Raw genomic sequence first — 14419 nt, 5'->3', positions numbered from 1 at the left:
GAAGTCAGAGGCCAGAGCTGAACTGATTCAGGAGAGAGACAGATCGGGGAAACAGCAGACCAGAGAGAGCATGAGAGCAGACAGGAGTCAGACAGTAGATAACGGACCTGAGCAGCTCATCGGCTTGTTCGCCCCTCCCCCAGCTCTGTCTGGAGAGAAGCCAGGGTATCAGGTTGTTCCCTCCTCCCACCCCTCTCTGCGTACAGACCCCCTCTTAACCGCAGATGCCTGAGCGCTGATTGACCTCCTGCAGCGTCAATCCCTCCCCCAGAACAAACACAAACCACACCGCTGCTTCTCCGTTTTTATTCATCTGTTCAGGGAGTGAAACACGCGCCGTTCCCCACCCACCCCACGATCATTTCGCTCACTGTCATCGACCGATCGATTATACAACGACAAATCATGGAGAACCGTTCCAGTTCCTCACGGTGAAGGAAGAGTAGCACCACTTCCACTCTCACTGAAATACTCTCCATCAATAAGACGCACAAGTCTCTCCGTCAATAAGATAGATAAATAAATAAGCCACGCAGGAAATCAATAAATAAACAAACAGAGCGATAAGGCGCCACGGGCGTCTCCGCCCACGAGTCCCGGACTCCCCTCTCCGAGCGGCAGCGGTCCGGGTCCGAGCTCGGGTTCGGGTCCGGCTGGCCGGTATGGGTATCGGTATCGGGCCGGACTCGAGGGCCTCTCCCGTCACGGTCGGACTCCACCCAGAAGGGGGGCGGGTCACAGGTCACAGGTCACAGGTCACAGGTCGGAGCTGGTGCTAAGGTACTGAGAGACGCCGACCAGGAGCAGCACCTCCCCGGTCTTCGTCGCCTCGGCCGCCGCCCCCTCTTCCTCCCCCGCCAGGAGGGGCGATGGCAGTGTGGGTGGGTGGGGCAACAGCAGCCCCTGCCATTCCTCCTGCCCCCCCTGCCCCTGCCCCTCGGGGGGGCAGCTGGCGGCGGGCAGCGCCGGTTCACACCCGGGCTCCTCGGAGGAGTAGATCTGGAGACACAGCGCGGCCACCAGCAGCAGGAACAGCGGTTCTGCACCTGGGGGAGAGAGAGGTCAGGGTCAGGGAGTCACGCTCGCTGGGGTTCGGGCTGCATGATATTAATAATAATAATACACTTCTATAGCTCTTTCCTGGACACTCCACTCAGAGCTCTTAACATGTCATGGGGATCCCACTACCACCACCAGTGTGCAGCTCTTTACAGGTCCTGGGGATCCCACTACCACCACCAGTGTGCAGCCCCACCTGGATGACGCCCCAGTCCTCTCCCCACACACCAGCTCTCAGTGGGGAGGAGAGCAGAGTGATGAAGCCAATTCATAGATGGGGATTATTAGGAGGCCATGACTGGTAAGGGCCAATGGGAAATTTGACCAGGACGCTGGTGTAAAACCCCTACTCTTCTCGAGAGACCCTGGGATTGTTAATGACCACAGAGAGTCAGGACCTCGGTTTGACGTCTCATCTGCAGGACGACGCCTGTTTACAGTCCAGTGTCCCCGTCACTATACTGGGGCATCAGGACCCACACAGAGCGCAGGGTGAGAGCGCCCCCTGCTGGCCCCACTCACACTCTCCCAGCAGCAGCCTCAGTGTTTTCCCAGCAGTCTTCCCTCCAGGTACTGGCCAGGCTCACACTGCTGGGCTCCAGTGGGGCTGCCAGCTGGGAGTTGCAGGGTGATAGGGCTGCTGGCCATTATGAATGCAACTTACAGAATGAACATCTGGGAATTATTCTTGGCATCATGCACTGATAACAATAGTACTACTACTAACACTAATAATACTACTGCTAACAATAGTACTACTACTAACACTACTAATACTACTGATAACAATAGTACTACTACTAACACTACTAATACTACAACTGACAACAATAGTACTACTACTAACACTACTAATACTACTGATAACACTAATAATACTAATAATACGACTGCTACTACTACTACTACTGCTGACAGCGCTAATAATACTACTAATACTACTACTGCTAATACTAATACTACTAATAATAACACTAACAATACTAATACTCTACTAATACTACTGATAACAATGATAATACCAGTAATAATACTAATACTACTACTAATAGTAATAACACTACTAATAATACTACTCATACCAGTAACAGTCTCCTTCACACAAGAACTGCACACACGGTGTACAAATCAGCTGACTGGAGAGTAATTTCCGACGGTGATAAACACAAGGAATAGAACTGACCTTGTTGGTTTCTCTAAACACTACAAGTCCTGTCAAAGACAGGATATGCTCCACTAGAATTGTTGTCTCTGACCGGTGAGAAATTTCGTTTGTTGTGCGAAGGACTCAGCAAGAAGAGATGTGTCAATTCAGGTGCAGTTGTTTATCGTAGGGAAAGCACAGATAATATGGGCTTTAATGAATTAACAGTGAAAGTGTAGCAGGGGGCCTCGTATGGACTGCGGTTGTGTCTAGTTTTTGTTATTTGCATTTAAAGATTTTGCTCGTCTTTTGCAAACAAAATCTAAGCTAAGACTTCTACATGAAACATAATGCAGGAGCAGCTGCAGCCTAGGTAGACGTGCAGAAAACCACGTTACGTTGTTATTATTTACTTTATTATTTATTATTTCTCACTGAACACTAGCGCCCCTCTATGATCACACACTCAACACACTACTGTCCCACTGTGATCACACAGTGAACACACTACTGTCCCACTGTGATCACACAGTGAACACAGTACTGTGCCACTCTGATCGAACACTGAGCACAGTACTGTGACACTGTAATTGCTCAATGCACACAGTTCTGTCCAACTGTGATCACACACCGAACACACTACTGTCCCACTGTGTTCAGACACCAAACACAGTACTGTCCTACTGGTAACACACAGAACACAGAACTGTGCCACTGTGATCACACACTGAACACAGTACTGTCCCATTTTAGTTGAAACACTAAAACACAGATATTGCTGTTTGATCTGTGCTGTGATGTGCTTGAGTCTGGGTTGTGGTGCTCTAGCAGTGCTGTCCTGAGGCTGGTTAGTGTCGGTGTGGCTCAGGTCGGTGAGCCTCAGGACCAGCTGACTCAGGGGGCTCTGTTTTGGGCTCAGCTCTTGGCTCAGCAGGGCTTTGTGGTGGTAGGAATTTTGGTCGCTGTTTTTTAGGTGTAGCCAATACTTTAATATTCTTTTCTGTATGTTTATCAATAGTGGGTACTGGCCTAATTCGGCCCTGCACCCGTTGTTAGGAGTTTTTCTCTGCACACGGAGGATGTTTCTACAGATCTCCATGTGCAGAGTTTCTGTGGGGTGTTTGTCCCATTGGGTGTAATCCTGGTCTGTGAGGGGACCCCACACTTCACTGCCGTATAGGGCAATGGGTTGGATTACACTTTCAAATATTTGGAGCCAGATTCTTGTTGGTGGGTTGATGTTGAAGAGCCTCCTTCTTATTGCGTAGAAAGCCCTGAGTGCCTTCTTCCTCAGTGTCTTCACTGCCAGGTCAAAACTCCCGGAAGAGCTGATGGTGAGACCGAGATATGTGTAGCTGGATGTGTGCTCCAATGTGTTGTTGTTCAGTGTGAATTTGTACCTGTTTCCCTGAGGTCTGGCTTTCTTCTGGAAAACCATAACTCTGGTCTTGTCCAGATTGACTGTCAGTGCCCAGGTCTGACAGTACTGCTCCAGCAGTGCCAGGTTCTGCTGCAGCCCCTGTTCTGTGGGCGACAGCAGGACCAGGTCATCTGCGTAGAGCAGGAATTTGATTTCTGTGTCGTGTAGTGTGTGACCAGGAGCTGCAGACTGCTCCAACATTCCTGCTAATTCGTTGATATAGATATTGAACAGTGTTGGGCTCAGGCTGCAGCCCTGTCTCACCCCACGGCCTTGGGTGAAGAATTTAGTCCTTTTGTTTCCAATTTTCACTGCACATTTGCTCTCTGAATACATTGATTTAATTATGTCGTACACTTTGCCCCCTATGCCACTTTGGAGTAGTTTGTAAAACAATCTCTCATACCAAATCGAATGCTTTTTTGAAATCGACAAAGCAGGCAAAACTTTTTCCTTTGTGTTTTTGGTGGACGTGTTTGTCTATCAGTGTGTGTAGGGTGTAAATGTGATCAGATGTGCGGTGATCTGGCAAGAAGCCAATCTGACTTTTACTCAGGACACTGTGTTCGGTAAGGAAGGCAAGTATTCGTGTATTTAGGATACTGCAGAATACCTTCCCCAGGTTACTGTTCACACAGATGCCCCGGTAGTTGTTGGGATCGAGTTTATCTCCACTCTTATAGATGGGCGTGATCAGTCCTTGGTTCCAGGCCTCGGGGAAACATCCAGCTGTCATGATGAGATTGAGGAGTTTGAGCAGGGCTTGTTGCAACTTTGGGCTGCTGTGTCTCAGCATCTCATTTATGACTCCATCATGGCCACAGGCTTTGCGTGGTCTGAGGGCCTGGAGTTTGTCCAGTAGCTCCTGCTCAGTGATTGGGGAGTCTTAGGGGTTTTGGTTGTCTTTGATAGCCAATTCCAAAATTTGAGTTTTTCAAAAGTGGCTTTGGTCTGATTGATTTGTATTCGGGAGATTTTCAAAGTATGTTTGCCAGATTGTTCCATTTTGGATGGCCAATTCTTCTGGTTTTGATTTGTTTGTTGTTCCACTTCTCACAGAAACAGTTCTGATTTAGTGACTCCTCAATTTCTGCAAGTTGTTTGTTTATGTACGTGTTTCTTTTCTTTTTCAGCGTGTGTTTGTAAAGTTTTACCATGTCACAGATCTGTGTTGTGTGGTTGTCTGTGTTTTTCACTTGAGACTTTTCGTAGTGCATTTCTGATGTTTTTGCACTCCGTATCAAACCACTTTTCTTTTGCTTTTGTTTTTTGGTAGTTTTTTTTAGTTGTTTTTAGCTTAGATTTTGATGCTAGTTTGTGGAATAGGTGATTTAGTTTTTGTGTGGCCAAGCTCATCCCTAGTTTGTTGGTTTGATATGGAGTGTTTAGGAATGTGTCCATCAGTGTCTGAATTTCGTCTCTCATGAACTTGTCTCTCTCTCATGTCCTGCAGGCTGACCTGTCTCTCTCCAGGTGTACCTGTTGTACAGACTGACCTGTCTCTCTCCTCTCTCCTGTCCTGTAAGCTGACCCGTCTTTTCTCTCTCCTGTCTCCTGTCCTGCAGGCTCACCCGTCTCTCTCCTGTCCTGCAGGCTCCTCGTCTCTGCGCCCCGGTGTGCAGGAGAGACGTGAGGGCCGCGTGATCGGACCTCAGCGGCTCGTGGACAAGCGGACCTGCGTCACTAACGGCGGGGAGGAGAAATGACTCTGCTGCTCGCTCGGCGTGTACGCGCGGAGGTTCTCACGTCTGTCTGTTTTAATAATCTCATGTCGCGCGCGTGCGTGTCACTGTTCACACTACAGAACAAACAGGTCGCCCCGGAACGGCGATCGATGTGAAACTGGCTGTGATCGTGGCGCCCGCAGTCGTGACGCGGCCCGGCTCCCCCCGAGCGCCGGTTCTGCGGTCGTCCACCCAGCCCGGTCCGGAAGGAGGCTGCTGGAGGCAGGGGAATGATCTGGGAGCTGGCGGGGTGTCAGAGGGGACAGGGGAGCACAGAAGGTGTTAGAAACTTTTGCTCCACCAGTTTGAGAGGGGGCAGACTGACCCCTCCAGGACCAGGACTGGACACACTGACTGACCCCTCCAGGACCAGGACTGGACACACTGACTGACCCCTCCAGGACCAGGACTGGACAGCCCTGCTGCAGACACACACACTGACCCCTCCAGGACCAGGACTGGACACACTGACTGACCCCTCCAGGACCAGAACTGGACACACTGACTGACCCCTCCAGGACCAGGACTGGACAGCCCTGCTGCAGACACACCAGGGTTTACTGGCATCTCCATCAACAACCTCTTTTGTTAGATGATTGCTGTTAGCTTTTTTTTATTTTACTATGTCTCTAGTGTAATAATGGAATTTTTTGACAGCACCTTGACAGTTTAACAGAGAGGACTGCAGACTACTGATGAACAGGGCGACATTTAAGTTTTAATTCCACATCAGTGCAAAGTCCAAAAGGACACCGGCCATCTCTCGGTGGAGGTGGGGCTTCCAGCACATACAGGGAGCGAATCCCTGAGCTCTTGGCTCAGGGGACCACAAGGGCCACCGACTGCAGAAGAGGCCTGGAAAAAAGCAGGAAACCGCTGCCGTTCGACGTGCGACACCAAGAGCACAGTAGGTTTCGGCTCTATTTTTCACAGCTCCATGGTCGCCCAGGTCAGGCGCCCCGCGTGGTAGCTGTCAGAGAGGGAAGGGCTTAGAATAAGACGACGAAGAGGAACAAAAGGGTCAAGCAGCTACAACGTACCGGTAGTGCATTAGTGCATCGCCACAGACGCGGACCTGCAGTTCTGCTCCAGTTTCGGTTACAGTAAGGTTTACGTGCAAAGACCAAATAAATGCATTTCTGCTCGTTGCCCAAACCTAAGATTTGTTGTCAAAATGAATGCTTGGTTTCAAGGCGAAACTGTTTTTAAGAGGCAGGACAATTCAGCTGAAGGGATTGATTTCTTCCTGCTATCCACTTGTTAAAGAAGAAAAATTCAGAGTTGCTCAAATTCAAGACCAGTACGTCTTCCTCTGCAACTCCACAGATGTTGACCTCCAGTTCTGCTCCTGTTTCGGTTACAGTAAGATTTACGTGCAAAGACCAAATTCAAACAGATTGTATAATGGTACATAGATATCGTTTTATAATGCACAATGTTTTATGGCTCCAGTGGAGCCTCATACCTGCTATGCCAACAATAAAAACAATGATCTTTGCACTTTTATCTGTCCAGCTGATACGGCTGTTAAGAACAGAATGTCAAAACGCAGCATTTTATCAACATGATCAAGCCACGTTGGTGCATGACTTTGAAATCATGTACAAAGGTTGTGATGTTAATCATTTAACATCTCTGTGTTAGGTTTGATTTCAGTAACGAACCCAGGCTCCAGAGCTATGTCGGACTCAGAAACCATCGAGGTGGCCACACTCGGACGCCCCTTCCAGCTGGGGATGCTGTATGACTGCCGATTCCAGGTGAGAGATTCACACTAAGGTGACCTGTCTCCAGCTGTATGACCCTGACAGACACACTGATTCCAGGTGAGAGACTCACACTGAGGTGACCTGCCACAATCGTCAGCATCGGGTTAGTTCGCCGATCGCAGCGTATTTTAGACGAAATGGATGATTATATCGCGCGGTGCCAAGACCTGATGAAAGACACGATTGCGATCCAGTTTCCAGAGATGAACCAGAAACTCCTGCAGTTTAAAGACCTGTGCGTGGAGTACAAGCTGGTCTTACAGAAATCTCTGGCACAGGCTGCTCGTACCTACAGGGGCTACAGAGTCCACCGAGCCCCGAGACTCCAATAACAATCCTGAAGGACAGCAGAGTCAAGTCAGGGGACGTCAGTCGTGTTAAAGTACAGAGCGACCACTTCCTAAACTTCCCCATTTGATAGAGCGCGGGCAGCCTTCCTTATACAGGCTGTCGCTGGAACAGGAGCCCACCGACGAGCAGCATTTCCAGCGCTTCGCGTTCAGCAGGAAAGTAGAAGAAGGGAACAATAAGGTCATCATCCTTCTGGGGGCCACGGGGGCAGGGAAGACCACCCTCATCAACGCGATGATCAATTACATCCTGGGCGTGCAGTGGGAGGACCGGTTTCGATTCAAGCTGATCCACGAGGAGACCAACCGCTCGCAGGCGGAGAGTCAGACCTCCATTGTGACGTCCTACGAGCTCCACAACCAGAAGGGATTCCTCCGCCCTTTACACGCAAAACGAGAGGCCCAACACAGATTCCAACAGGGAGGGCTCCGGGAGTGATGACGAGGAAGAGGACAAGAACAAGCTGGAGAAAATCGTCTGGACGAACCATGTGAAGCAGCTGAAGAGGTTTTTCCAAACCCTGGAGAAGACGGAGGGGAAGGACTTGGCGCTGACGAAGAAAGTCCTGGAGGAGCGCTCGGCGATGGCGAGGCTGCTGCTGCCTCAGATCTCGGCCGGGCAGATCTCGGTGAAGCTGAGCGAAATCATTAAGGCTTCCGGCAAGTTCATGTCGCCGAAGGAGATGCTCGAGAAAATCGAACTTGACTTCGAGTCGATCGAGGACCGGATCATGCAGCTGATCAGGCTGTCCTCCAATTGCCTGGCGCGGCTGGAGATCGCCCTGAAGCCCAACGCTCTGTCCACGGCCGCCTACATCGAGCTGCTCATCCGCAACGAGGAAGAGGAGGCCCGCCCGGGCTTCGAGGATCGCATCGCCGAGCTGCGCAAGATGAAACAGCACGCCGAGATCCTCGCCAAGATTGCCAACAATGAGAAACTGCTGCCGGAGGAGCGCAGGATTGTGAGGGAGAGAAACTAGAGGCTGAGGAAAATCACTCAAGATGTCAAACTGGCGAGCTCCACAGTGAAAGCCTGGACTGCAGGACACTGAACACGTTCCACACCACCCGACAACTCCTGCAGGACACTGAACATGTTCCACACCGCCCGACAACTCCTGCAGGACACTGAACACGTTCCACACCGCCCAAGAACTCCATCTTGCGTTAAATCTCGAGTAAACCAAAACACAGAATAATGTTCGGGTTTCGTAAAATAACTGTTCCTAATAGTTCAACTGAAATAAAATAACTTAGTTCTACTCAATCCCTTAGTTTTAAAATCTACAAAAATCATTTTAAATTCAAAGCTTTCCTTTCACAAGACCTCCAGCCAGTCTGATGTTGGCCTCTCTCTCATGCTGTCGGGCTAAAGCTGCCTTTCAAATCAATCGGCATCCTGCTGCGACAGATGATTTAATGTCCACAGGGGAAAGTGTGATTATAGATCATAAAGACAGCAGGACACCTCAGGGTTTGCAGACACAACAGTCAGACAAGAGAAAGAGTCGCTGCCCTTCCTGACCACATCTCCTTAGCAGAAGACCTGAACACAGATCAAACGCTTCTAAGGAACAGCCGCTTCAAGAACAGTTCTCAACACGTCAGTGTGAATTTCAAATCGCATTTTCAATGTTTTTTGTCTGGCGTCTGTACTTGGTAGATCCCTACGCCGGTGAAAAATGAAAAATACCTTTCCTCTGAGTGACCTGTCGTGCTCTATTTCTGGGTGACCTTGGACATCATCCACCTCTAACGAACGGTGTTGACTTCTGACGATTCTTCTGCACTCTCTCTCACCTGTATATAAAAGCACACTTCAGTCACCTGCAGGCGCGAGGCCCTGCTGACGAGAGACGCTCTGGTCCTCAGGTACGGGGCTGTGAAAGAGCAAGAGGCTGAAAGTGGGGCCTGCTCCTCCTCTCTCTCTCCCCCGTGTGCGCTCACAGGGTCGGTCTCTCTGAACGTGCCGAAGACGGGCGGAACTCAACACCCCTGCCTGGACGATGAGAGGAATAACAGGCAATCAAAACATTTAAGGACACCGACCGACCGACCTTGCCGAGAGCGTTCATGAGGTTTCAGACCGAAGTTCGGGAGGAAGGCGAGAGCCGCCGCTCGCCTGCGCTCGTCAGTCTCACACTCAGCACATCTCACACTCCTCCACCGCAGCAGCTAAATCCTCTCCAGCGCACTCTTTACAGTCCAGCTGCACCACGGAGAGGAGACCCAGGAACGCCTGAGGGGCGACGGAGAGGAATCCACTGTCACACACAGCAGTGACACGGGCACACGCAGTCACATGGGGACACCACAAGGGAACTCACAGCAGATGATCGCTCGACGGCATCGCAGCCGAAACACGGGGTCGAGCCCAGAGAATTTCACAAGGCACTCAAAGCCAATCAATCACTCTCTTTTCTTGAGATCACATGTTAATGGAGGTTCCAGGAGAGAACATCAGAGCAGGAACAGGATACCCCCGTCCCCACAGTGTGACTGTTCCCGCCAGAGCCCACAGACCACACTCATTCCCCAGCACAAGTCCTGAACTGGAAGACAAGAACCGGGGCAAACCAGTAAGTTACTGCTGATCACTACTTAATAAACTTCAAGGTTTAACAGACAACCTGCAGATCTCCTGTTTTCGGTTTTTATATCGTTTTTGTGAGTCACACATCCAGAACACCCTTTCATAACGCATCTGTATGCCCTGTTCTTGCATTTCTTTGGTTTAGTTTCTGCTCACTTCCCCTGGAGTGAAACACGCCTCCGAAATAAGTGTTTATAAAACTTTCATTTCTCTTTACCTGAACTCAAATAAACCTGCAAGAACACGTCATCATACAGAGCTTCAGCACAGCGTATTTCCTGTCACTTTTTTTATACCATATTACTGTATTTGAGGTGTCATCTGAACCAAAGCAAACCTCGAAAACACGTTTTTACGACATTGTCGATTTTAGCAGTGGTGATGCAAACCTCCAATATAGACGGTTTGAAAACGTCCTCTCTGTTCAGCTGAAGTGCAGCAAATGTGTCAATCTGCTTTTAGTTCATTTATTGATCAAACTGTTTCTATCAGCCCTGGATCCGACATGAGCCACAGCGAAACTGGAGCCACTTCGACACACCGGTATCCTACAATTTCATTAAAAAAACACTTGATATTTACTTCAGGAGGAGGAAATACAAATATCAGCTAAACAAGCCGGCTAGTCAAAGAAACAGCACATTTAAACCTACAAAACTACAATTTCACTCAAAATGTCAGACGCCAACTGAAATTAAAGTGGCCTTCGAGATCAGTTCAGTGAGCTCAATAATAAACTTTTACACCAACAGACCCACAATTTCACCACAAACACATGGAGCTTGTGTCTGTGAAGGTGAAGTGTGAGACGATTGTGTCATCAGGAGGGAGGGCCACAGCAGTACAGCAGAGAGAGCCATCACTGTTACCCACAAACTCTCACATCGGTCCCATGTAGAACTGCTGTATTAAACTGTCTGGTGAAGAGACGCGTCTGAGACCTCTCATGATCAGGACAGGTCACGGTAATCATGCAGAAAGTGATGGTGAATTCTCGTTTCGCCTTTCTCTTATTTCCTCATTGTCAAACATGCCAGTCTGTGTTATTGTGCGTTTTGAAAAGTGGTTGTCGATTTCTTTAAATGTTTCATACAAAAATGCTATTTGGCGAGTAACTAATTAGATATTCCCCTTGACTGAGGATGTGTACAGTCATCCATCAGGACTGGTACATTTAAAAAATGACTGGAGAGAGCGCCACCTACAGGCGAAAGGCCACATCACAGCAGCAACGTGTGAACAATAAGACTTTTACACCCAAAAACCACAATATCTCCACAACCCCATAAGCACAATGATAAAAACACTTTTACACAATTTCACCGCAAACAGCCCGAGCTCAATGATCAAGACACTTTTATACAATTTCACCACATTCCCCCCGATCACAATAATAAAAATACAGTTGTATACAATTTCACCACAAACCCCCCAAGCTCAATGATTAAGACACTTTTACACAATTTGACCACAACCCCATCGAGCACAATGATAAAAATATTATTTTACCTCAATGATAGACACTTTTACACAATTTCACCTCAAAACACCCCGAGCTCAATAATAAAAAGACACTTTTACACAACTTCACCACAAACCCCCCGAGCTCAATGACAAAGACACTGTTACACAATTTCACCACAAACCCCTCAAGCATGATGATAAACTTTTACACAATTTTACCTCAAACCCCTCGAGCTCAATGATAAAAAGTATTTTACACAATTTTACCTCGATGATAAACAGACACTTTTACACAATTTCACCTCAAACCCCTCGAGCTCAATGATAAAAAGACACTTTTACACAATTTCACCACAAATCCCTCGAGCACAATGATAAACTTTTACACAATTTTACCTCAAACCCCTTGAGCTCAATGATAAAAAGACACTTACACAATTTCACCACAAAAGCCCCGAGCACAATGATAAAAAGACACTTTTACACAATTTCACCACAACCCTCCCGAGCACAATGAAAAAAGAAACTTTTTTACAATTTCACCACAACCCCCCAGAGCACAATGAAAAGACACTTTTACACAATTTCACCACAAACACCCCGAGCACAATGATAAAAAGACACTTTTACACGATTTCACCTCAAACAGCTCGAGCTCAATAAAAGACACTTTTACACAAATTCACCACAAACCCCTGGAGCACAATAATAAACAGACACTTTTACACAATTTCACCACAAACACCCTGAGCTCAATGATCAAGACACTTTTACACAATTTCACCTCAAACCCCCCAACCTCAATGATAAAAAGACACTTTTACACAATTTTATCTTCGACACGCACATCACATTCTCTCCACTGCACATATTTCCATACCTCCTCCCTCCTCATCCAACTTCTCTGGTTCCCTTCTCTCCAGCTTCTCTCTTCTTGACTCAGCATCCCTCAACAAACTAGTTACACGCATGAAACCCACCACATCTATTTTAGATCCCATTCCCACCACTTTATTCCAGTCCTGTTCTTCTCTCTGTCTCATTGTCCTCAATATTATACATGAATCCATGAGCACTGGCGTTGTACCAACGGTCCTCAAAACTGCTGCCATTACCCCTGTGCCAAAAAAGCCTAACATGGCTCTCGACAAACTTAATTTTCACCCCATCTCCAACTGACCCTTTCTTCCTAAAAGTCTAGAACGTGCTGTCACACTCCAGTTACATCACCACCGATCATCTAATAGCTTCTGATTCTGGTTCCCTCTCTATACTCCTCCTTCTTGATCTCAGTGCTGACACTGTTGACCATGACATCTTACTTTCTCGTCCTGAGACTGTTTGGAGTTTCTGACACTGCCCTCAAATGGTTCAAATCTTACCTCACCGATTGCTGTCACTTTGTCTCTCTCAATGGGTACAGGTCTGAAATTGGTCTTGTCAAGTCTGGTGTTCCTCAGGGCTCAATACGGAGCCCCTTGCTCTTCAGCATTTACATGTTCCTACTTGGTCAGCTTTTAAGATCACATGGCCTCAGCTTTCATTTTTACGCTGATGATACTCAACTATACATCCATACCAAACCTGACACTGATGTGGCTGTCTCTATTCAATCTAATTGCATCTCCGATTTAAAACGTTAGATGACTCAAAGCGTCCTTTGTCTGACAAGACTGAAGTCATGCTTATTGGCACCCCCCATCAACTTCGTAAAGCCAGTCCTGTAACACTGTCTGTAGATGGCTCTGTACTTGAGCTTCAATCACAACTGAAAAACCTTGGAGTGATATTCTATTCTGGTTTAACATTCGACCCACATGTGCAGCATATCGTCAAAACATGTTTTTTTCAACTTAGAAATATCACTAGACTACCCCCTATGCTATCACTAACTGTGGCTGAAAAGCTGATCAACACATTTGTATTCTCTCAAATTGACTACTGTAATGGTCTACTTGCATGGGGTATCAAAATATACTCTGAACAAACTGCAGTCTGTCCAAACCTCAGCAGCCAGAATCCTGACCAGGTCTGGTGCAAGTGACCACATCACTCCTATCCTGGAGACCCTGCACTGGCATCCAGTTAAATTCTGTGTGGACTTTAAAATCCTCACACTCACCTGTAAGTGACCTCACACTCACCTGGCTTGGCACCTCAGTACCTGTCTGAACTATTATCGCCCTACTCTCTACCTCACAACCTTCGCTCTGCTAATTCTGCTCTCCTTACTGTCCCCCAAGCCCCTCTACACTCTTGGGGTGACAGGGCCTTCTCCTGTTCTGCACCCAAGCTCTGGAACTCTCTCCCCAAGGATATCAGAGAGTCACCTTCTCTAAACTCCTTCAATTCCAGACTCAAACCCTCTTCTTCAGAAAAGCCTTTACTGAACTGGTTCCATTCTTCACCCCTCTGCTCTTAATACCACCATCCAAAGTCTCCTCTGTGTATTGTAATTGTGTTTTATCTTACACAATTTCACCTCAAACCCGTCCAGCTCAATGATAAAAAGACACTCTTATATCACCACTTATCTCGGTGTTGGTGGAGGGGAGTCCTCATATCCTGTAAAGCGCGTTGAGTGGGGTGTCCAGAAAGGCGCCATATACAGATTCAGCCACGCAAATCATTACGTCATACCGCGGTACGTGATTGGCCGGCCAAAATGACCAACAGGGGCTCTCGTGGTGCGTTGGTAGGTCGTGGAAAGATTTAATCATTTGATCTCTTTACTGTGCACATTTTAATCTGCTTAGTATTGAATATTTATATGGAATTTTACCACTAAAAGGAAATTTTAGTAGCTGAGCATAAAAGGAAGAGGAGCATAACGCATCTGAAGGTCATAAACGATATTAATTTAGGAACAAACATATTATGTCTCGGTATTTTAAAG

General features: G+C 47.7%; 1 protein-coding gene across 1 annotated transcript in view; it reads left to right on the top strand.

Annotated features, from left to right (window-relative positions):
- The window catches only part of LOC148671925 (GTPase IMAP family member 7-like), a 396318-nt gene that overhangs the window by 327717 nt on the left and 54182 nt on the right, over positions 1-14419 (top strand). The gene's annotated exons all lie outside the window — the stretch shown is intronic.

This window comes from Lepisosteus platostomus, chromosome 5, assembly GCF_059453375.1.
Source record: "Lepisosteus platostomus isolate fLepPlt1 chromosome 5, fLepPlt1.hap1, whole genome shotgun sequence".
NCBI lineage: Eukaryota > Metazoa > Chordata > Actinopteri > Semionotiformes > Lepisosteidae > Lepisosteus > Lepisosteus platostomus.
Note: the sequence above shows the minus strand (reverse complement) of the source record. Positions and strands in the feature narration are given on the sequence as shown.